The sequence below is a fragment of the Canis aureus genome, chromosome 28 (assembly GCF_053574225.1).
Source record: "Canis aureus isolate CA01 chromosome 28, VMU_Caureus_v.1.0, whole genome shotgun sequence".
Lineage (NCBI taxonomy): Eukaryota > Metazoa > Chordata > Mammalia > Carnivora > Canidae > Canis > Canis aureus.
In genome coordinates, this window is record NC_135638.1 from 33,578,923 (window position 1) to 33,601,631 (window position 22,709).

The 22,709-nt window shown below is 38.4% G+C and overlaps 2 long non-coding RNA genes across 10 annotated transcripts in view; one reads left to right on the top strand and one right to left on the bottom strand.

Moving 5' to 3' along the window:
* Window positions 1-22,709, bottom strand: part of LOC144300623 (uncharacterized) — a 151,951-nt gene that overhangs the window by 85,808 nt on the left and 43,434 nt on the right. For 5 of the 8 annotated variants that reach the window (XR_013367399.1, XR_013367400.1, XR_013367398.1 and 2 more), the window contains exons 2-4: window positions 20,406-21,991; window positions 17,117-17,232; window positions 4,534-4,628 (exon numbers count right to left, since the gene is read on the bottom strand). This is a non-coding gene — a long non-coding RNA (uncharacterized LOC144300623). The remainder of the gene's footprint in view (window positions 1-4,533; window positions 4,629-17,116; window positions 17,233-20,405; window positions 21,992-22,709) is intronic. The other 3 variants (XR_013367403.1, XR_013367402.1, XR_013367401.1) reach the window with 1 other exon arrangement.
* LOC144300624 (uncharacterized) lies at window positions 9,629-18,067 on the top strand. 2 transcript variants are annotated; one of them, XR_013367404.1, is made up of 5 exons: window positions 9,629-9,924; window positions 11,020-11,176; window positions 13,602-13,793; window positions 15,295-15,449; window positions 17,500-18,067. It is a non-coding gene; the product is annotated as an uncharacterized LOC144300624 (long non-coding RNA). The 2 variants fall into 2 exon arrangements; XR_013367405.1 differs by lacking the exons at window positions 15,295-15,449; window positions 17,500-18,067 and adding an exon at window positions 15,100-15,285.

Genomic DNA, 22,709 nt, shown 5'->3' on the forward strand with positions numbered 1-22,709 from the left:
TACTTATATAAATAGTTCTTTAGTAATTTGGTGCTAAGGTGTGGAGTTAGTAAAGCAATTTATAGTCCAATGATTAGGTTTCAGTATTTTAGAGTACTTATGTCTCTGGACTATGAAGTTCACAAATGTTTCTTAGTCACCCCTCCACCCTCCCTTAAGTGGAACAGGATGGCTAGAACAGATTGGAATTGTCCATTCCCCCGGACAGAAAACACTCCCATCTTTTCAGGCTCACTGTGATCCTGGATTCATGGCCTCATTCAATTCAGTTATGTGGAGCATTTTACAACCTATGTTTGTTGTTTTATATCACAACAATCCATGCTTGCAATGTAATTGTTTTCTGTTATTTATACAAAATACGCTCATATAGGTCTGCAAACGGGCAGTAGAATGTACTGATAGTTTGGCCAAAACACAAGAGATAGATTACACTGAGCTAAAGCAAACAACTTCATATATAACATTAGTCATCCTTTTGAGCTCTTCAGCTTCTTCATCACTGAACCAGTACACCATTCCTCCATCCCATTGTCATTTAGTGTCAAGATATCTCACCAGCTCTTCTCTCTTCCTTCCCCTCTGATATCTCCCATTTATCTTTCCTACATGTCTCTTGGCCCTACTTTCCTCCACCACAGAGACACCAAATTCTTCCCTGATGTTAAGTGAAGGACTTTCCAGTCCTCCCAAACACTGCACTGGGCCTACCTAAGTAAGCTTAGCAAACCTAAAAGAAATAGCAGATCTCCATTTAGCAAAATCAAATCCTCCTTCCAAAACAATTAGGAATATTCTTTTTATTCCTCTCTATTACATCTTAATTAACCTCTCCATGGTATTTGATATTTTCACTGTTTCCTTCATAAAATGTTTTCCTCACTGATCCCTCTCCCTCATTTCCATCTTTTTTCCTTATCTGTGTTTCCATTTGTGTTTCCATATGTGCTCTGCACATTTTAAAAAGTTGTTTTTAACCTCACCCTATGCTCTAGAGCAGTTTTATCCAATAGGAATATAATGCAAGCCACATATGTAATTTTAAATTTTCTAGTAGCCACATTATAAAAAGTAAAAATAGATGAAATTAATTTTGTAATACATATTATTTAATCTATATTCAAAGTATTATTTCTCATCACATAATCAAAATGAAACTTATTAATGACTATATTTTAGGTTTTGAAATAAAATCTTCAAAATGTAGTGTGTATTTGTGAAGGAAAAAAACACTCCTCCTAAGTGTCTACTCTCAATACTCTGCCACAAAACTATTTCACTTTCTGATACCAACTGTGTGAGTCTCCCACACTTCAAAAAATTCTGCTATACCAGCTGGCTGCCCTATAATTTGACTCAATTCAGACACTACCTACCTGGAGGTGGTATCAGATTCCTCAGGACTGCCTCTCCCCACTTCAGGTGCCAATCCCAAATCCAGATTGTCACCTGTGATTCTGGCCAACTAGCTATACATCAGAGGATCTCACAATCCTTTCCTTGGGTTTGATTACTTTGTTAGAGTGGCTCACAGAACTCAGGAAAACATTTAGTTCCTAGATTACCAATTTTTTATAAAAGGATATAATCAGGGATACCTGGATAGAAGAGATACATAGGGCAAGATATGTGGAAAAGGGGTGTAGAGCCTCCATGTTCTCTTGGTATGCCACTTCCTAGCACCTCTGTATGTTTACTAACCTGGAACTTGTCTGAAATCTGTCCTTTTGAGTTTTTATGGAGTCTTCATTATGTAGACATGGTTGATTACATCATTGGCTATTGGTGATCAACCAACCTACAGTCCCTCTCTCAGACCTCAGTAGGACTGAAAATTCCAACCTTCTAACCATGGTTGGTTTCTTGGACAACCAGAACCCATTTTTAGGGGCTTTCCAAAAGTCACTGCATTATCGTCAATTCAGGTGTAGTGGAAAGGAGCTTCTTATGAATAACAATTTCGCCTTTTTCTCTTCTAGAGCTATTTCACAAGCAAGAAACAAAAGGTTCCCCTATAGTTGTCATTACTTAAGAAATCATAAAAGTTTTAGGGGCCATGTGCCAGGAACCATGAAGGAAAATCAAATATAGATTTCTTATTATAAATCAATATCACCATCTTTTACACAACATGTTTCAATTCACATGCTAAATTTCATTAAAATGTTTTATCTGTCTTTAAATTTCGTAAAATTTGGGATGCCTGGGTGGCTTAGCAGTTGGGCACCTGCCTTTGGCTCTCAGGTCATGACCCCGGGATCCGGAATTGAGTCCCCCGTTGAGGGTTCCCTGTAAGGAGCCTGCTTCTCCCTCTGCCTATGTCTCTGCCTCTCTCTCTCAGTTTGTGTCTCTCATGAATAAATAAATAAATCTTTAAAATAAATAAATAAATAAATAAATAAATAAATAATTTGCAGTTAAAGTAATTTTAGCTATTCAACATGTTTGAAACATACTTAAATTTTCCAGTAAAATTGAATGAGTACCAAAAATCATTGTTTCATATTTCCATCCACATTGACAAAACTAGTTTGTGATGTTTACAGAATAGATTTGACTTTGAAGCAAAGACATAACCACTTTCCAACTTTAGTAAATTTCTCCCTATATCAACTTAGTAATAATCACAAATTCTAAAGAGAATTGCATAAATTTGAAAAGTAGCTCTACATTTACAAATATCAACAAAAAAATCTTCAAAATTTTCCTGTAATTTTTGTAGTCAATTTATATAACTCTGTGAATTATAATTAAAATCTTCTGCATATTGAGTCATGTCAAAAAATTCTATAAAATCATTTTTTTAAAGATTTTATTTACTTATTCATGAAAGACACAGAGAGAGGTAGAGAAATAGCAGAGGGAGAAGCAGGCTCCCGTGATGAGGGACTTGATTCCAGGACCCCGGGATCACGGCCTGAGTTGAAAGCAGACGCTCAAATGCTGGGCCACCCAGGCATCCCAAAATCATTATTTTGATGTGTATTATAGAAAGTTTCTATTTCAAGATAAATTCTCATATCTGCATAGCTAGGTCATGAATAAACATTTCCCTCCTTGGACTTCAAATTTAGCTCACTCATACACAGTGTGATATCAGTGAGAAAATGTGAATCACACTGAAATACTATTTAACTATGTAGTAAGCACTCTTTTGTGGATACTGTGCACTTAAAATATGGTTAATGCAACTGAGAAAATGAATTTTTAATTTTAGTTAATTATAGTTAATTTAAATTTATATTTTAAAACTGATGTTAGATAATGTATTAAATACTTTCCCATTAAATATAACTTTATTGTTCTGGTAAAACCATTTTTACAACCATTGCAACATTTCAGATATCATTATTATTGTATAAAAAAGGGCATATTGTCCATTTTTAGCCATTGGTTATACTGTCCATTTTTAGTCATTGTCAAAGGATTATTTCAGTTTAAGCAATTTTTTTTGTAGCCATTGATATAACATTGTAATGTGTTTATTTGAATATTTTATGTGTGGAGCATAAGTTACAGTATACTTATATAAATCAAAATTTGTAATTAAATTGAAATATTTATTACTTTAATTGTTATATACTTCAATCATTTTTCTAGTTTATTTATCTCTTAACCCACTTGACCATGAACTCTTTGGGCTGCATAGAGCTAGGTATTTTTCTGCTCTGTACTTCTAGTGCCTAGTAGTGTACAACATAAAGAATAAGTACTAAGTTAACATTTGTTGGTTGAGTATAATCAGGACCCTGCCATGTACCTTTTCCCTCCTACACTCTCCTCTGGCCTATCATGGAGTATCGCAGCCTGCTCTAGATGCCTAGATGTGTTCTTTGTGCAATATATGTCATATCTATCAAAAAGAGGGAAAATGGCTTTAATAATAAGGCAATGCTGACAGAAATTCTCCACACTTTATTTTTTCAATATGGGTCTTAAACCAAGAGCTCAAATAATCAGAATGCTATCAGAAAAGGGTGTTATTAATTCCAAGATTTATTTTTTAAAATATTTTATGTATTTATTCATTAAAAAAAAAAAAAAACAGAGAGAGAGAGAAGCAGAGGACACAGGCAGAGGGAGAAGCAGGCTCCATGCAGGGAGCCTGATGTGGGACTCGATCCTGGGTCTCCAGGATCAGGCCCTGGGCCAAAGGCGGCGCTAAACCTCTGAGCCACTGGGCTGCCCTAATTCCAAGATTTATACATTTTATTGAGAAGATCTTGCTTGTACCACAGAATCAGAACGAAGCACACATGTCATGACTAGAGGCAGTGTCAGAGGTCAGACTGACCTGCAATTCAAACCCGTCTCCTCTACCCAGTAGTATCATAATTTCAGATAAAACAATTTCTGTCTCTAAACCTTGATGTGCTCACCAGGAAAGTGTCAAGGATGTTAGGATATCGTCATTTCCTGAGGTCATTGTGGAGATTAGGAAACATACAGAGCACTTTACACAACGCTGGTCTGGTAAGGCCTCAATAAACCTTAGCAATTTTCATTATGAATATTATGAATAATAAAGTGTACCTGCTAGAGTATTTGACTGTTATCATCTGATGGTAAGATTCCACTTTAGAAAGCAGAAGCGTCAGTGAAGAAGCAGATGGCAAAACTGGAAGACTCTACAACAGCAGAGAACAGAAGAAAAAGACTAAATCAAGAAAAACAGGAAGCAGGGCAACTCTGAGAACCGACTTTTCATAAATAAAATACAATCTCTTCAAGGTGCTATGATTAGAATGATTCAGCTGTAATGATTTTTCTGCCCTGTGCTACTAGGGTAGATATTCAAATTCTGAATTCCTGGTGGACAATCTGATTAGCTTAATGTAGGTTTTGTGCCAACCCTTTTATACAAGATAAAGATAAGTTTCTGTTACTGTCTATTTCCTTCCTATGAAACAGAAGTAAAACAGGTGGTCAAGCTGCCTGCCAAGGGTGTGGTCCTGTGATAAGGATTCCTAGAATGGTAGAGCTGAGGGGGATGGTTTACCCAAAGCAATCTACAACATTTGAGCCTGTAGGGAAATCTGAATTATGATGGAAGGGGAGCCAAAGTCCTAGAAGGCAAGACTTGGCCATTGAATTCTAAAGAACAACTTGAAACCAAAGTTAGCATAAATTAGAGACTGTGAAAATAAAGACCAAGATGAATTTGGTTTGAAAAAGTTAAAGCATCCAGTTCAGGATTAAATCTGTGAATAGGAATAAGACGAAATATTTCCTGATTTTCTGTTCCCAGAGTATTTCCAATGGCCACACATAAGATGCTTCAAGGGCTCATGTAAAAAGGTTCTACAGGGCTGGAGAGATATTAACTTCTATGGCTCCGAACAGAACTGTGCCAACTCTTAACCAGATGAAACGGCTAAATTTTTTGTCTTGTCTTGATCAGATTCTCTATACATTTCACATGAATTTCTCCATCATCTTTAAACTACTGTTTTTCAAATGACAGTCTGTAGACCTGTGCTGAGCTGTGACAACATTTTTACTGATTTGTAGTTAAGTTAAAAAAAGAGATAAAAAAATTAAAAATTGCTGCAGTAAGATTTTCCTAAAACTAATCTATTCAATTTAAAGGACTTTCTTTTATTAAGTTCTATCCTTCTAACACATTTTGATGTTAAAATATCCTTGTCTTTAACAATATTTTTTCTTGGCACAATAAATACTGGCAACTCTATATTGATTTCCTCTTCTTTTTCTTTTTTCTTTTTTTTTTAAATTGATGTTGATGTATGAAATACAAAATCTAAGTGTTGATGTATGAAATACAGTTCCTAGTGTTTCTAGGTCTCTCCCCATTCACTTATCACATAGTTCTGCATGAGGAAAGGTTGCTTCTGTCAGTACCCAACAGTGGTGAGGAGCAGGAGTGGCCCTAAGTTCAAATCCTACTTCTCCACTTACTTGCCCTCTGACCTAGGGTGTGTCGTTTGGTTTTATCTGTAACATAGCAATAATACTTGTATCCATTCCAACAGGCTTTTGGTAGAGCGCTCAGTAGATGTTAGTTCTAATCAGGATCTATTTCTGTTACTACGTTTAGGTAATTTTTTGTCTTTCAATTTATAATTCTCAGAGTTTAGACTTCCAACTAAATTTTTATATCTCAAAATACTGTCCAAATTATAAAGGGCTAGAATTTCAAAAGATGTCCTCCTTCAATGTTCTATGAAATATACAAGCCACCTGTCCCTCAAGTATAGGGACAAGGGTCTGGCTTTCCCCATGCTGCCCTGGGTCATACCCCTGGCTGCTCTTTGGCAGGAGATAGTCTTTAGCAGGGAGTATGACATGAACAAAGTTCTCTTTCTTATTGGAGCATCAGTTATAAGTCCTTCATTCTTTTGGTGTATCAGATCACTTATCATCCATAGTTATAGTAGCTTTGGGTATCAGGACTCAGCTAATAAGGTATTACTGTGTATATAACCTTATTATGTTCCTTCTGGCTAAGTACAGCTTGTTGAAAGAGGTCAACCAGGATTTGAAAGGAGAGGAGGTAGGGCAGCCCGGGTGGCTCAGCGGTTTAGTGCTGCCTTCAGCCCAGGGTGTGATCCCAGAGACGCGGGATTGAGTCCCATGTTGGGCTCCCTGCATGGAGCCTGCCTATCCCTCTGCCTGTGTCTCTATCTCTCTGCCTGTGTCTCATTAATAAATAAATAAAATCTTTAAAAGAGAGATAGAAGGAGGAAAGTCCAAGGGGGTCAATTAGTTGTATGAGAAAAGGCTTGTCCTTTAGTGCCCCCAGCATGCTCATGGATGTGGCAGCTAGAATCTGTGATCAATTTGAGGTTAATCCTTGTACAAAGTGTGAGGTTTAGGTTGGGGTTAGTTTTTTTAATTAAAAAAGTTTTTAAGTTATGGATTTCTTTTGGATATGCACGTATTATTTCTCCCACACAATTCATTTTTGTTTTTAGATTTTATTTGAAGGAGAGAGAGAGAGCACAAGTGAGCAGGAGAGGGAGAAAGCAGGCTCTTTGTTGAGCAAGGAACCCGACACGAGGCTCAATCCCAGAACCCTGGGATCATGAACCCAGCCTAAGGCAGACACTTAACTGAATCACTCAGGTGCCTCTCTGACTCAATTTGTTGAGAAGACTATTCTTCCATTGAACTGCTTTTGCACCATTGTAAAAAACAAGAACAGCACCAGTTGATGGTGGTATTTGTGGGTGGCTACTTCTGGGTTCTCTGTTCTGTTGCATGGATCTGTCTCCACCAATACCATACAGTCCTGATTACTGCAAGTCTTGAAATCAGATAGTATAATTCTTCCCATTTCCTTTTTTTTTTTTTTTCGAAGTTCTTTTAACTATTCTGGTTCCTTTGCTTTTCTATATGTATTTTGGAGTAATCTTATCTATCTCAACAAAAGAAGGGATTTCTACCAAAAAAAAAAAAAATCCTTGCTGATATTTTTATAGGAAATGCAGTATATATATATATACACCAGTTTGGGTTTAATTAACATAGTTTGCTCTGTTGAGTCTTCTAATCCATGAACACAGTATATATTTCCATTTACTTAGATCTTTGATTTCTCTCACTAGCATTTTGTAGCTTTCAGGATATAAGTCCTATATATGTTTTGTTAACATACAAACATGCAAACTTTTCATTTCTTTTGAGCAATTATAAATGGTATCACATAATTCATTTCAGTTTCCATGCGTTTATTGGTAGTATATAGAAATAAACTATATATAGTATACTAGTATACAGAAACGTAGTGAATATTTGTTTTTTTTTTTTTTCGTAGTGAATATTTGTATGTTGGCCTGTGACTCTGCTGAATTAACTTATTATTTCCAATCTTGTTATAGATTCCTTGAGGTGTTTGTTCTACATAGACTATCATCTCATCTACGAATAGCTACAGCTTTATTTCTTCCTTTCTGATCTATAGGACTTTTGTTACTTTTTTTCTTATCTTATGATGCTTGTTCAAACTTCCATTACAATGTTGAATAACAATGGTGAGAGCAAACATCCTTGCTTGTCTTGTTTCCTGTCACAGATGGAAAGCATTTAATCTTTCACCATTAAGTATGATGTTACCTTTAAATTTTTTTAAAAATAAATGTTCTTTATCAAGTTGAGGATGTTCCCCTCTATTCTTATTTTTCTGAGAGTTGTAATCAATAATTGTTGAATTTTGTCAAATGTTTTCTCTGCTTCAATTGATAAAGTTATGTGATCTTTCTTCCTTAGCCTGATAATAAGGTGAGTAACACTGATTTTTCAAAATTGAACTAATCTTGCATCCATGTAATAAACTCCACTAAGTCAAGATGTATAATTCCTTTTATATACTGCTTAATTTTGTTTGCTAATAATTTATTAACAATTTTGGTAACTGTATCCGTGAATGATACAGGTTCATAGCTTTTGGTTTTTATTTCTGGTTTTATACTGTGTCCCTCTGTTGTTTTTTTAATCAGAGAATGAGGGTAAATGTTTTTTCCTCTTCTGTTTTCTGCAAAAGATTATGTAAGATTTGTATAAACTCCTTAAACATTTGGAAGAACTCTCCAGTGAAACTATATAGTAATGAAGAATTCTTTTTAGAAAGTTTTTTATTTAATTTTATTTATTTATTCATGAGAGGAAGAGAGAGAGGCAGAGACACAGGCAGAGGGAGAAGCAGACTCCATGCTGGGAACCCAATGTGGGGCTTGATCCCGGGTCTCCAGGATCACGCCCTGGACCGAAGGTAGTGCTAAACCACTGAGCCACCCAGGCTGCCCTTTTTTCATCCTTTTAATCTAAGCATACCTATGTCATTATATTTGAAGTGTGGTTCTTGTAGACAGCATGTAACTGGGTTTTATTTTTATTTATTGTGCCAATCTTTTTTTTAATTGGTACATTCAGATTATTTACTGTTACGAATTATTGATATGTTATAGCTTAGTCTTCCATTTTATTTTTTGTTTTGCTTGTTCTCTTTGATTTTTGTTTGCCAGTTTTCTTTTACCTAACTTCTTTGGGATTATTGGACTTTTTAGATTGGATTTTTAGAATTCCATTTAGATTTATCTACAGTGTTTTTAAGTGTAGCTCTTTGTATAGATTTTTTAGAGTTACTCTAGGTATGTGTTAAATACATATAACTTATTAAAGTCTAGTGTTATAGGTGTTTTACCCATTTGTGTAAAGAATAGAAAACTTACCTCCTTTTATGGCCCTTTACCTTCCCCCATCTACAAACATTGGGAACCATATTTGGGTTGTAGTTTTGCTTCAGCTAACAAACATAATTAAGAAAACTCACAAGGAGCAGAGGCTACTTGTATTTATTCATATTTTTATATCTTTGTGTTCTCTTCCTTCCTATATTTCAAGAGTCCTTTTTTTTATAATTTCCTTTTTGTTTGGAGAACTTTGTTTAGCCATTCTGTGTCATCTCTGTGTTGGCATTTGTTGATTGTCTTGTCTCATTCAGTTTGACATCATTCTTGTTTCTGATGTACCAAGTGATTTTTTTTTTAATTGAAATATGGTCATTTTGGATATTATGGTATAAGGCTATGGATCTCATTTAGATTTTGTGTTCTATCAGGACTCCTATGACATCACTCTACCTCATTAAAGCCCAGTACAGGTAAAATTCCAGATTCCCCCCTGGGCCTCCATTACGGTGGTGGGAGAAGATCGAAGTTCATTCTGCACTGAGGAGTTCAGGCTCCCCACATGGCATCCTACTAATTTCCCTTGCTGAAAGGAGGAGGACAGGCCCACTGACACTGTGTGTCAGGTACAGGGGTAAAGGATGGTCTTCTTGGCCTCATTACCACGATGGGGTGGAAGATTAGGCTCCCTGGAGAGGAGCACTTACTGAGACCACAGTGGGAGAGCTTTTTGTCATCTGGCTCCTTCTCTGACATCACGCTCATGGAGGAGGGGGTATGTGCCTTTCACATGGTGGAGGTTTACACTCCACCCTCAGTCTTTGTTGGGAGTTAGGGGAGTTGGCTTAGAGGTCTTGTTATCTTCTCAAACCTTTCTGTCTTGCTCCCCTACTCCTTCCATCCTCTTTGGCTAGAAAGAGAGGAATTTTCTTGGGGCTTTTTCTGTTTGCCTGTTGGCAATATCAGGTTCCATCTTCTTTCTCAATCAGGGATATATAATGCACAAAGCAAACACAGGGACTCACCCCCATGTGGTTCCTCAATCCTGAGGACCCTACCTGATCCACTGTCTGCTCACCACATTTTAGAATCTTGAGCATGCTTATTTTATATCTAATGTCCAGGGGAGTTAGTAGTTTTTAGAGGGAAAACAGGGAAAAACACAACTACCTCATTTTATTGAAAGGAGAAGTTGCACTTTTTTTCTTTCTTCACATTCTGTTCCTTTGGCCATTCAATACTGCTCAGTAAAAACTTGTATCTTGTATTTTGATTCATCTATTATGCCTCTTAAATACCTAACTTATGACATACAGACTTCTACTTCTTATATCTTTCAACTACTCATTCCTCCATATTCACCAGATTAAGATAACTAACTAGATAGCTAAATACATAAATGAATGTATTGCAACATGAAATGAAAATCATTTTTAAAAATATAAATTACAAAGAGATTTGTGATTTTCCCATGACTTTTCCATTGATACCAAGAGCTGGAATCTCAGATAAAACCCTCTAGTAGATGTAAAGAAAAGTGACAAGAATAGTAGAGAATTTTTTTTTTAAACAGGCAGATACTTATTTGCTGAGATATCATCAATCTAATCCTGTCTAAACATAGAAATAAGGACTGAGACTCAAAATTCTAAAAATTCACAGCAATTTATGATTTAAGTTTCCTAAGCAGACAATATTACATAACTTTTAATTGCTTGATTAACGATGGAAGCATGTTAAGCTGTCACCACTTTAAAATTTATAAGCCAAGCTCCTGTCAAATAAGCTGACATTCAGGCACTTCCCAAACTGCCTCTTCCACAATAATTTCACATAGTCATTTTTCTTTTTCTTTATTTCATTGTGACAGCTTCAACTTTTATAGTTTCCAAGCGGACCACAGGCAGAAAGTTCCAACAGGAAAAATGATCACATTGTGTTTTATCTTTATTATCAAGATCTGAAGTGTTTTATCAAAAGGAGTTGGTCAATGAGGCCGGGCAAGTCCTGGAAGGAGCTATGAAGAGGTATAGAAATATGTGTCTGGCACACTTTGCACTCTTTTCTTATATCATGAAAATAGGGTAGTTTATGGAAGCCTGGATGACTCAGTTGGTTAAGTGTCTGCCTTTGGCTCAGGTTGTGATCACAGGGTCCTGGGATCAAGTCCTGCATCAGGCTCCTTGCTCAGCAGGGAGTCTGCTCCTCCCTCTTCTTCTGACCCTCACCCCACTCAAGGTCTCTCTCTCACACCCTCTCTCTCTCAAATAAATAAATAAAATCTTTAAAAAAAAAAAAAAGAGAGGGTAGTTCATATTGCCATTGTTGTATTTTTATTTTATTTCATAGTTTTTAAAAGATTTTATTTATTCATAAGAGACACAGAGAGAGGCAGAGATATAGTCAGAGGGAGAAGCAGGCTCCATGCAGGGAGCCCCAGGCAGGACTCTATCCCCAGAACCTAGGATCACGCCCTGAGCCAGAGGCAGACGCTCAACCACTGAGCTACCCAGGCATCCCTATTTCATAATTTTTAAAAAGATTTCCACTGAGCAGGGAGCCCCACACAGGGTTTGATCCCAGGACCCAGGGATTAGGACCTGAACAGATGCTTAATGACTGAAACCTCTAAGCATTCTTTTTTTTTTTTTTTTTTTTAATTTATGATAGTCACACACACACACACACACAGAGAGAGAGAGAGGCAGAGACACAGGCAGAGGGAGAAGCAGGCTCCATGCACCGGGAGCCTGACGTGGGATTCGATCCCGGGTCTTCAGGATCGCGCCCTGGGCCAAAGGCAGGCGCCAAACCGCTGCGCCACCCAGGGATCCCAGCATTCTAATTTTATTTCTATTTCCCACCATTATAATTCTCTCGGGTTGTCTGAGGTACAGATAATACCACAGTTTTTCAGTGTGTCATGGTACTTATATTCACAGATGAGTCTTGAGAAGGAAGCCTCAGAATATTGGAAGGTTTTCTTTATTTTTTTTAAAGATTTTATTTATTTATTCATGAAAGACAGAGAGAGAGAGGGAGACAGAGGGAGAAGTAGGCTTCCTACAGGGAACCCAATGCGGGACTCCATATTACATAACTTTAAAATGTAAATAAAAGGCTGGTGAGCAAAATAAGCTCCAAAGAGTGGGGCTGGTGTTCAGATCTGGATATTGTCATCTAAGAATCCCTCCGGGTGTTTCCCCACCCCCACTCCCACCCAGGTACTTTTAACAATGAAATCTGACAACCTACATCCGCTAAGTCTATCTTTAGGCCTAGAGCAACAGATTCACTTCCAAGCAGCAAAAGGAAATTTGATAGAATATGATAGGTGATGAGGCCCCTGGGTGACTCAGTGGTTGAGCGTCTGTCTTTGACTCAGAGTGTGATCCTGGGGTCCTGGGATCGAGTCCTGCATTGGGCTCCCTGTGGAAAATCTGCTTCTCCCTCTGCCTATGTCTCTGCCTCTCTGTCTGCGTCTTTCATGAATGAATAAATAAAATGTTTTTTAAATTTTTTAAAAAATACAATAGGTGATAAAGGCATATTTTGGTGTGCAGAATTTCTACTGCTCTGACACTAAGTTTTCAGGCTTAGAGCCCAAATTAAATTTCAATAAGACTTCCCTGAGCATTTTTCTCCAGAAAGTTAGCTGTGTCAGGATGGGAGGGTACAGTATTCTTGGGTGTTGGGGGAGGTATATGTGAAGGAAAAGCTGGACTAAATATTTTAATGAAAACTAAGGGTTTGGGATGACTAATAAGCAAGAGCAGGTGGAGAGAACCCACTGGAGGGTCAGCAGATATACAGTGTAAAGAAGGGGCCTCTTCTGGCCCTTAAGTTCACTGCCAGCTTGGGGTCCAGGCACCAATCATCAGCCAGGCTTGCAGGGTCAGAATTAGCAGCAAGGGGCCTAGAACCTGGAGAAACAGAATAGGCAGAAAAGACCAGAAGGAAACAAGAAGCCAAAAACTCATAGGGATGGGTCAGAAAATATACAGGACACTAACAAAAAAGGAGACCTTGAAAACAAACCATGTCTAGTTCTGAGGTTTACACAGGCTTCTTGTAAAGACAATAATCAAATCTGGACAATGAGCCTGGGGCTGGTAGGTAAAGATAAATGTAATCCCTTGGCTGGGATCCAGAGACAAGTTCTGGTGGGCACAACACTTACTTATTTTTTTCATTCAAGTAAAACATAGAACTTATAATGTGCCAGACAATTTTCTAGGTACTGAGGATACAGCAGGGAATGAAAACAATTCTCTGCCTAAGAGGAAATTATATTGAGAAAGATAATAAACAAGTTACAAATACTGCAGAGCATAATTTCAAGTAGTGGTAAGTGCTAAAAAAATTACAAATAAAATAATAAACTAAGAACCAGGGGATAGAGATAATAGAAAGGAGGCCACTTTAAATATATGTATTGTATTTGAGGAACAGCTTCTCTAGGAAGAAGAAATTTGAGGAGGGACCTCATTAAAGCCAGGGAAATTGCTATGTGATGATCCCATGGAAGAGTGCTCCAGAGAGAACAGAAAGTGCAAAGATCCTGTGGCGGTACTGAGTATGATGTGCTTGAAAAATTGTGGGGTCAGCGTGCTGAAAGCCAAGGAAGCAAGGCAAGGCTGGCAGGTGATGAGTTTGGAGAAACACTGGGAAGATTTTGAGGGTCTGACAGGCCCCAGGTTAGGAGTTTGGATTTTATTGTTGAGATATTTCTCTCATTGACTCTCTCCTAAAATTAAACCCCAACACTTCTTGGTTACCACAGATTTTCACTCTGTGCCTTATAAGTAACTATTCATTGTTGTCACAGGCAGCATAGCCACTCCATGCAGTAAAAATTGGCATCACTCACCCTGTGGGGCTCTTGGCCACAAGTCCATTTCACTGTCTCCACAACCTACAGGGGTCTCTAAATGGCAGTGCTCGAGCCCAGCATGAGTGGCTAATGCCATGTTCACGTGCAGTCACAAACCCCAAGTCCAGTCTAGATAATACAGTGGGCCAGACGAGGACATGCCTCAGATATCCACAAACATGCGATTCCCATAGCCTATTTTATATTTTCAAGTGCACTCCACTGAATTTAAAAAGAAAAACAAAACAAAACAAAACAAAAACCAACCAGGGGGAATTGTTTTGAAGTCCCAGAATCTTTCTGTTTAAAGTTATGGGGAAAATGGATGTATATGCTTTCCTGGATATAAAATATAACCAGAAAAGTAAAGCAAAAATAAAATAATTTCCATGCCAGGATAGGAAATTCAGAGTTTACATAAGGAAATTCAGAGTTTTCCAATAAGGAAAGTTGGGCCATAATTATTTAACAAACATTGTTGGATCTGGATAAGCAATTGTGCTCCCGTTTTCATTTTGGAACATATAACTATGGAGACATCCTGGATCTGACACTATTTAGCCACCCATCTTTATAGATTTAAGCATCATCTAGCTCTGCTACCTGCCATAAAAATATTTCAAATTCAGGTATCTTGCTTTTGCTTTCTTATCAAAATAATGGACATTTACCAAGTGGCACTAAAGTGATAGGGCATTGTTCTTGAGAAAATACATAGTAGCTAGCATACAGGTAGGTGTGAGGAACAGGTTTGTGGATGCAGGTAAACTAAGTCACCTCCTGGTTCCATTATTGTCTAGTTGTGTGGGCTTCACTGTGTTACTTCACTTTTAATTCCTTAGTCTCTACATCTGGAAAACAAGGATAAAAAATACCCACCTCATAATGTGGTGAGGACTGAGATAACACAGGGACCCCAACATAGAGTGAGGACTTCATCAGTGGCAGTTTTGTAATAATTATAGATTATTACAGAAAGTTACAATAAGAGTATGGCAAGGTCACCTGGTTTCTTTCAGTGGCTTCATCTTACATAATTTTATAGGGAATTAACATCAGTATAATGTATGTGTATAGATCTATGGATTTTATCACATGTATGGATTCATCTAATCACCACCATGATCAAGCTACAGAAGTATCCTATCACTCCAAAAGGCTCCCACTTGCTACTCAGGAAGTCACACACCCTGTCACTCCAGCCCTCACCATCTTTATCCTCCATCAACCACTACTGATCTGTTTTCCATCTCTGTAATTTTGTCATTACAGAAATGTTTTTATAAATAGAATAACATAGTATGTGACCTTCTGAAATGGACTGTTTTTTCACTCTTGATAATGCCTTTGAGATCTAGCCAAGTCATGGCATGTATCAGAAAGTGTGGGTTTTATTAAAAACATCATGCAATGCTCATCATGGTAAGGTAAGTATATTTATCACCTATCATCATACAATGTTATCACAGTATTATTGACTGTATTTCCTATGTTGTACTCCTCATCTCCATGACTTAATTATTTGCAACTGGAAGTTTGTACCTCTTAATCCCCTTTACATATATCACCCATTCCCTCACTGCTCCCCTCTGGCAACCACTTGTTTGCTTCTGTATTTGAGTCTGTTTCTGTTCCATTTGTTTGCTCATGTTCTCTTTTTTTTTTCTTAGATTTCATATAGTATTTGTCTTTCTCTGGCTTATTTCACTTAGTATAATATCCTCTAGGTCCATCCGTGTTTTTGCAAATGGCAAGATCTCACTCTCATTTATGGCCAAGTAATAGCCATATATACATTTCACATCTTCTTTATCCAGTCATCTATCGATGGACACTTGGGTTGCTTCCATATCTTGGCTATTATAAATAGTGCTTCAATGAACATAAGCAGTGCATATATCTTTTTGAAATTAGTGTTTTTATTTTCTTTGGATAAATACATAGTAGTGGAATTATTGGATTTTATGATATTTCTATTTTTAATTTTTTAATTTTTAATTTTTTGAGGAATCTCTATACTATTTTCCACAGTAATTGCACCAACTTACATTCCCACCAACAGTGCATGAAGGTTTCCTTTTCTCCACATCCTCACCAGCACCTGTTATTTCTTGTCTTTTTAATTCTAGCCATTGTGGCAGGTGTGAGGTGAGCTATCATTGTGGTTTTGATTTGCATTTCCTTGATGATGAGTGATGTCAAACAACTTCTCATGTCTGTTGGCCATCTGGATGTCTTTGGAAAAATGTCTATTCAGATCCTCTGTTCTTTTTTAAGTTAGATTATTTGGAGGTATTTTTCTTGGGGGGGGGTATTACATTGTATAAGCTGTTCTTTATATATTTGGGATATTAACCCCTTATTGGATATATCATTTGCAAATATCCTCCCCCATTCAGTAGGTTGCCTCTTCATTTTCTTTTTTCTTTTTTTTTTTTTTTTCTTGATGGTTTTCTTCTCTGTCCCAGAACTTTTTATTTTGGTGTAGTCCCAATAGTTTATTTGTGCTTTTATTTTTCTTGCCTGAAGAGACATATCCATAAATATGTTGCTAAGGCCAATTTCTAAGAGATAACTATGTTTCCTTTTAGGTGTTCTGTGATTTCAGATCTCACATTTAGGTATTTAATTCAATAGTTTGTTCTTTTTATACCTGTGTAGCATTCCACAATATGAAAGTACCATTTTTTTTTAACCATTCATGTTTTGAGGACCATTTCAGTTGTTTCTAATTTGGAGCTATTACAAATAAAGCTACTTATGACAACCCTATACAGGTGTTCGTCTGAATATAAATGTTTTTTTTCTGAGATAAATTCCTAGGAGCATGATTGCTGGGTTTCGTGAACTTTTCTAACAGTTTCCTTACTGACATAATTATAAGCCACAAATGTGTAATTATTTCAGTACAAAAGATTCTCAATAAACTCCTTGAAAGATGAAGAGAAGTTGAATAAACTCTTTGGATAATATTGCAAAATTATACTGGTCAAGATAATTAGATTATCTATTAGATAATTATCTATTAGATAATTAATGATAGGTGCTCTAACAAACAACCAATAGCTCAAAACAGTAAAAGTTTGTTTCTTACCCAATCAATATCCAGCGTGGGTCAGGTAGCAATTCTGGATGGCTTCCTCTCTATCTTGTGACTCTTTGTATTTTGATGTGCCAGTATCTCTGCCATCTTTGCTTTCAGCTGGATGGCTGGAAGAGGGAAGGAAAGGATATGAAAGATAGCTCTGGATGCCTTAGGAGTCAGGCATGCATATGGCATACATCACATTTGTCTATATTCCATTGGCCAAAACCAGTCACATAGTCTCTACTTAACTGCAAGGGAGGTTAGGCAATTTGGTCTTCCAAGAAGAGGCAATGGAGCATTTATCTGGCTAGGCTTTGTGACAATGTGAACAGCAGGTGTGACCAGGTAGAAAAATAGAACATTTTATTTTTGGTATCAAAACCTTGCAGGTTGCACTAAGTCTGGCTTGAGGAAAACTCAGTAGCAATACCTGAATCACTTCCTATGAAGACAACTAATAGAGTTAAAGAAAAGGTAATGGCACTTGTAACAGTACCAACAAGGATTTATTGGTAGTTATAATCATTAAAGCAGTTGAAGCATGCTGCATGTATTAAATTCTACTGACTGGAAGCAAGCAATCTTTGGGAGGTACACGAATGGAGATGAGATACAGAAAGAAGAGGTGGAAATGTGCCAAGACCAACCACACTTGTTGGCTCTGAAGAGCCATTCTCATTCTACATGCTATAGCCAGACTGAAGCCAGGTGAAGCCAGGATCAGCAAACCACAGCCCACAGGTCACACCCAGCCCTCTGCCTGTTTCTGTATGGCCTGGGTGCTAAGGATCAGTTTCACATTTAAAGAGTTGAAAAAAAAATCAAAGGAAAGAATGATATTTGGTGACACTGGAAAACATATGAAATTCAATTTCATTGTCCATAAATAAAGTTTTTTCAGAACACAATCATACTCCTTTGTTTATGTATTGTCTAATAACTGCTTTCACACCACAATGACAGGGTTAAATGGTTGCAACAAAGGCTGTATGCCTGAAGACAAAGCCAGAGTTATTTACTATCTGGCTTCAGTTTGCCAACTCCAAGTATAAACCATCTGGGCCTAATAGTTGTCAATGGTTTTGAAAATATTGTTAAGTTCATGGAAGGCTATGCCCCTTTTAAAGCCAACTTTATTTAATGGCTTTTTTCACATTGGAAAAGTAGCATTGCTATTTTTTTAAAGATCCACTCTTAATAGACCTTTTTCAGCTACTTGTCACAAGAGCAATCATGTGAGACTTAACAATCACATTCCTGAGCCTGAAGGGATAATGATATTGTCCCCAAAATCCATCAGCGTTGACCCTGGAGTCCCTGGTCTGGAAAAAGAACTGCAACACGTCCAGCTTTTGAAGAGTCCTAAAATATTACATGACTATAGCATAATTCTGTTATATGACTAGAAACCTTTAAGTACTATGAAAAAGATTCTCCCCAGGCATAAAGTACACAAGTTTCTAACTGTATTTAGAAATCTTCAGTTTTTCCAAGCTTACTTGTTCCCCACTGAGCAGCCAAGTTCAAAAGAGCGTCAGCAGAAAACAAAATTTTCTTTAAAAAAAAAAATGTTCCCATAGTGTCCATGTTGTGAAATACTTCATCTTTTAAAATAACCTGCAAAAATTCAGCATTAACATCACAATTTACAGAAATGAACGAGTAGCACTTGAGTTATTTTGATATTCAGGGAAAAGCATGTGAATCTTTTCCTCTTGAACTGTCACATACCATGCCTTTTCAACAACTTGCAAGGTTGTTCTCCACATCTGATTTTGCTTTTTAAATGTGTAGTTGGGGGCAGCCCCAGTGGCGCAGTGGTTTAGCACCGCCTGCAGCCCGGGGTGTGATCCTGGAGACGCGGGGTCAAGTCCCACGTCGGGCTTCCTGCAGGGAGCCTGCTTCTCCCTCTGCCTGTGTCTCTGCCCCGAATAAATAAATAAATAAATATTTTTAAAAAAATGTGTAGTTGGTATGAGCGCTGGCTTGGAACTCAAAAGGCCCAGGACCCAAATTCCCCTCTGGTACTTTAGTTGTGTGACTTTGAGTCAACCACATGATGGGGCTCATTAAATGGGACACAGCCTGGAGAGTACTTAGCACAGTGCCTGGCATTTAGAAAATGATCAATAATATTGTTTATGATTAAGGATTATTCTTGTGTCATTGGGGAATGAATGGAGCATTAAGAGTCTTCTGTTTTGTTGCTGTAGCAAAAAACCGTGGTGGCATTGTTATAACTTGTAGAAATAGTGTCAGAGACAAATAATAGTTATCGTCAACAAAACCATCTGTCAATGGATTACACAAACTCAAAGAGTAAGAGCCTCTTCTGTTTATCAAAGCAGTGGCTAAAACATATCAATTATATGGACAGAAATATCATAGGTATTAAATTAAGTCAACGAAAACAATCATTTTACATTAAGCTCTCTTAAACTCCTAGGAAATCTTAGAATTTATCCAGTCAACCACCTGGCTCATTAAGTCATTCTGCCCCTTCCCATGGTAAGGAAATCACCGTCCTTTGAGGTAACCCATTTCAGCTTGAGACTATCCCTTTGACTGAATTGAAAGGGATTTCTCTTGTGCTTACATTCTTTGGACCAAGTTCCACACTCCGGAGCCAAATCTGGTACTTTTCACTTTTGACCGATCTTCAAATATTTGATGGGATCGTCTATACTGCTCCTGCATTAACTTCTCCAGTCCCTTCCATGTTCACCATGCTACCGGATTGGTGTGGCCATATCCTGGCCACATATCCTATTGTGCTTCAAGCACAGCACAGCCCCTTTCTTTACAAAATAGCTCATCCACCCTGTACTCTGCCCTCTGGCAAATCTACAGCCACATAAATTCCCCAGACTGTATAGCTAGATCAAAGTAGTCTCAATATGTTCTCCAGCCCATTCCTGTGCATGAGAGCACATTTCAAAGCAAAGTGATTTGATCTCTTCCCTGGGTTCTGTTCTGCAGGTCAGAATCACGTCCCCATGATACTGAAAGCAGTGTGAGAAACTGGAACTCCAAGGTGCAGTGCCTGGAGAATTTACACCTGGATGTCCCATTGACTTAGTTCTCCCTACAGTGAATGGAGTCCAAACAATACAGAACCCTGCAACTAAATGAATGTGCTTTTTAACATTCATTTCAAAATTATGTTGAGCACGGCAAAGAGTCTGAAGTTTTATCCTACTTGCATGCTAGCAAGTGAGCTGTGAGCCTGCCCCAGTGTCATGGGTACTTCCAGATGACACGAGATGCCTGGGTGAGAGACAAAGGAGCTTATTACCCCAGACACAGCAAGCAGCCTGAGCTTCATGTTCCTGTGGTTTCCACTTGTCTCTCATGTTCCACAAGGACAGGTCTGAGGACTCAGCAGGTGTGCATCACAGCTGAGAAACCTGGAGGTTAAAATCCCCCAGTCTTTCATAATGGGCTGCAAGTGAGCTTACCCAGCTTTTACCCTGGAGGGAGACATAATCTTTATCACACTGGGCAGCAAACAAACCTGCCCTTCACTCTGGGGGGGTCGCTATCTATCTTTTCCAAGGCCATTCATTATACAGATATCCTTGAAAAGGGAATCTAGAACAAAAGCTGGCAGTGCCTCTCCTCATAAAACTTGCAAAGCATAAGAGACCCACGGAGAACAGTCTCCCAGTACATCGTAGGATTTTATTTGGGGAATACTTAATTTCTACAGAACATCAAACCATTCAGTAAATATCTATTGAATGAACACTGTATGCTCAGCACTTGCCTATGTACTGTGGAGGGTGAAAAGTCATAAGGAGTCCTAATCCATAAGACTGGTTGCCACCAAAGATGTAGGTGACTTGGCTCAAGGTGAATGTACAGCCTGAGAAGAGCACAGATCCCAATAAGAATCAGAAACACACTTCAGGCACAAGTAGAATAGAAGATGGGATCAAAAGAGGAGAAATCAAGCAAGCCCTCAGTGGTCAAGGGAGTTCCATGGAGCAGGGCTTTGAGTGAGTGCAGACACTGGGCTGCCTGAGTATAGTTGGCCTGGTCTGTGAGACCTGGGCAATGGGAGAAGCCTGTGTGGCCAGAACAAGTGTCTTGCTATCATTCTTTATAATTCTGGGTGCTGGTAAATGGAGAGGTCTTTGTTTCCTCAGTGCTTAGAGGATGGAGGTGTGTAGGCGTGAAGGTAGGAGCCAGGAGTTTGTAAGGTACAGGTATGTGTAACAGAGTGTGCCTTATAAGAGAGGGACTTGGAGGAGCTCTATCAATGTGGGGGTTGGAGAGGGCTCGGCATATATAGAGTTAATTTCCCTTATAAAATATACATTTGTCTGTAATGCTGCACACTATAAGGGTAGTATAGGGTGAGAACAGTGGCAACATATGGGAAAACCAACATCTGGTCATGCTATGAGGAGCTTGTGTGGGAGGCTTGGATCACATCCTGGATGATCGTTGTCCTGGTCACCAGCCAGGCATCCTCATGACTGTCAACGTGTTGTGAAGTGGACTTAGACTGGAGGAGCTGTGGAAATCCTTACATTGTTACCTCAAAGGCTCAGGGAGCTTGCATAACAGACTTTCTGTCCAGTTTTGAGGGGAGTTGCATTGTACCAGAGCACATGTTGCAGACAGCCTCAGTGGAGCTTCTAAAATTCAGAAATCGAGATTAGTGTTTAGTCAAGCTCTAAGACATGTTGAAACTCCTAAGAACTGAGAGTCTTTTTTGAGGGGTAGGGCAGACCCTGGCAGCCATGCTTCAGCTGGTGAAGGGTCTCCACATTGAAGGTCTTGAAAATGCGCTGCGACCAGGAAGCACTTCAGAGTCCCCATTGAGGCCACATTATGCTCCAGAAACTGGAGACAGCCAGGAGTCAGTGCTGTGCCCTAGAAAGGAAGAACTTCAAATTAGTTTGAAGAATATGACAGTAAAATATAAACATATAAAATATGCAGTTTTTGAGAGGCAATAGAAATTAATAGAAAATTTTAGATCTGATGTGAGGGTGACCACACATCTCAGAGCAAGACATCTCTCTCTTTGGCAGAAGGCTGAGAGGGAAAAAGTTACCCATGAAGGAGTTGCAATCACCCTAGCGGGGCATCCAGACCTGCCATTGTTATCACATGCTGTGCCTTCTGTCAGGAAGATCCTCCCCAGCCTACTGCTCTTCCTTTTCCTCTTCTTCTTTTTTTTTTTTTTAAAGATTTTATTTATTCATCAGAAACACAGAGAGAAAGGCAAAGACATAGGCAGAGGGAGAAGCAGGCTCTGTGAGGAGCCTGATGCAGAACTTGTTCCCACGACTCCAGGACCATGACCTGAGCCAAAGGCAGATGCTTAACCACTGAGCCACCTGGGTGCCCCTTCTTTTCCCTCTTCTTGCAAAACACCTACTCATGTTTCCATGTTCAGTTCAGAAGCTCCACCCCCACCCCCACCCCACTGCCTAGGGTAGGATTGGCCACTCTCTCCTTTGAGTGCTCAGGTACACTGTATGTAGATATATTCCATTGAGATTGGTGCACCTTTTCATTTGCATGAAGAATTTCTTCTCCAGCCCTGAAAGGACATGGACTTTGTTTTGCTGTCAGATTCCTCAGC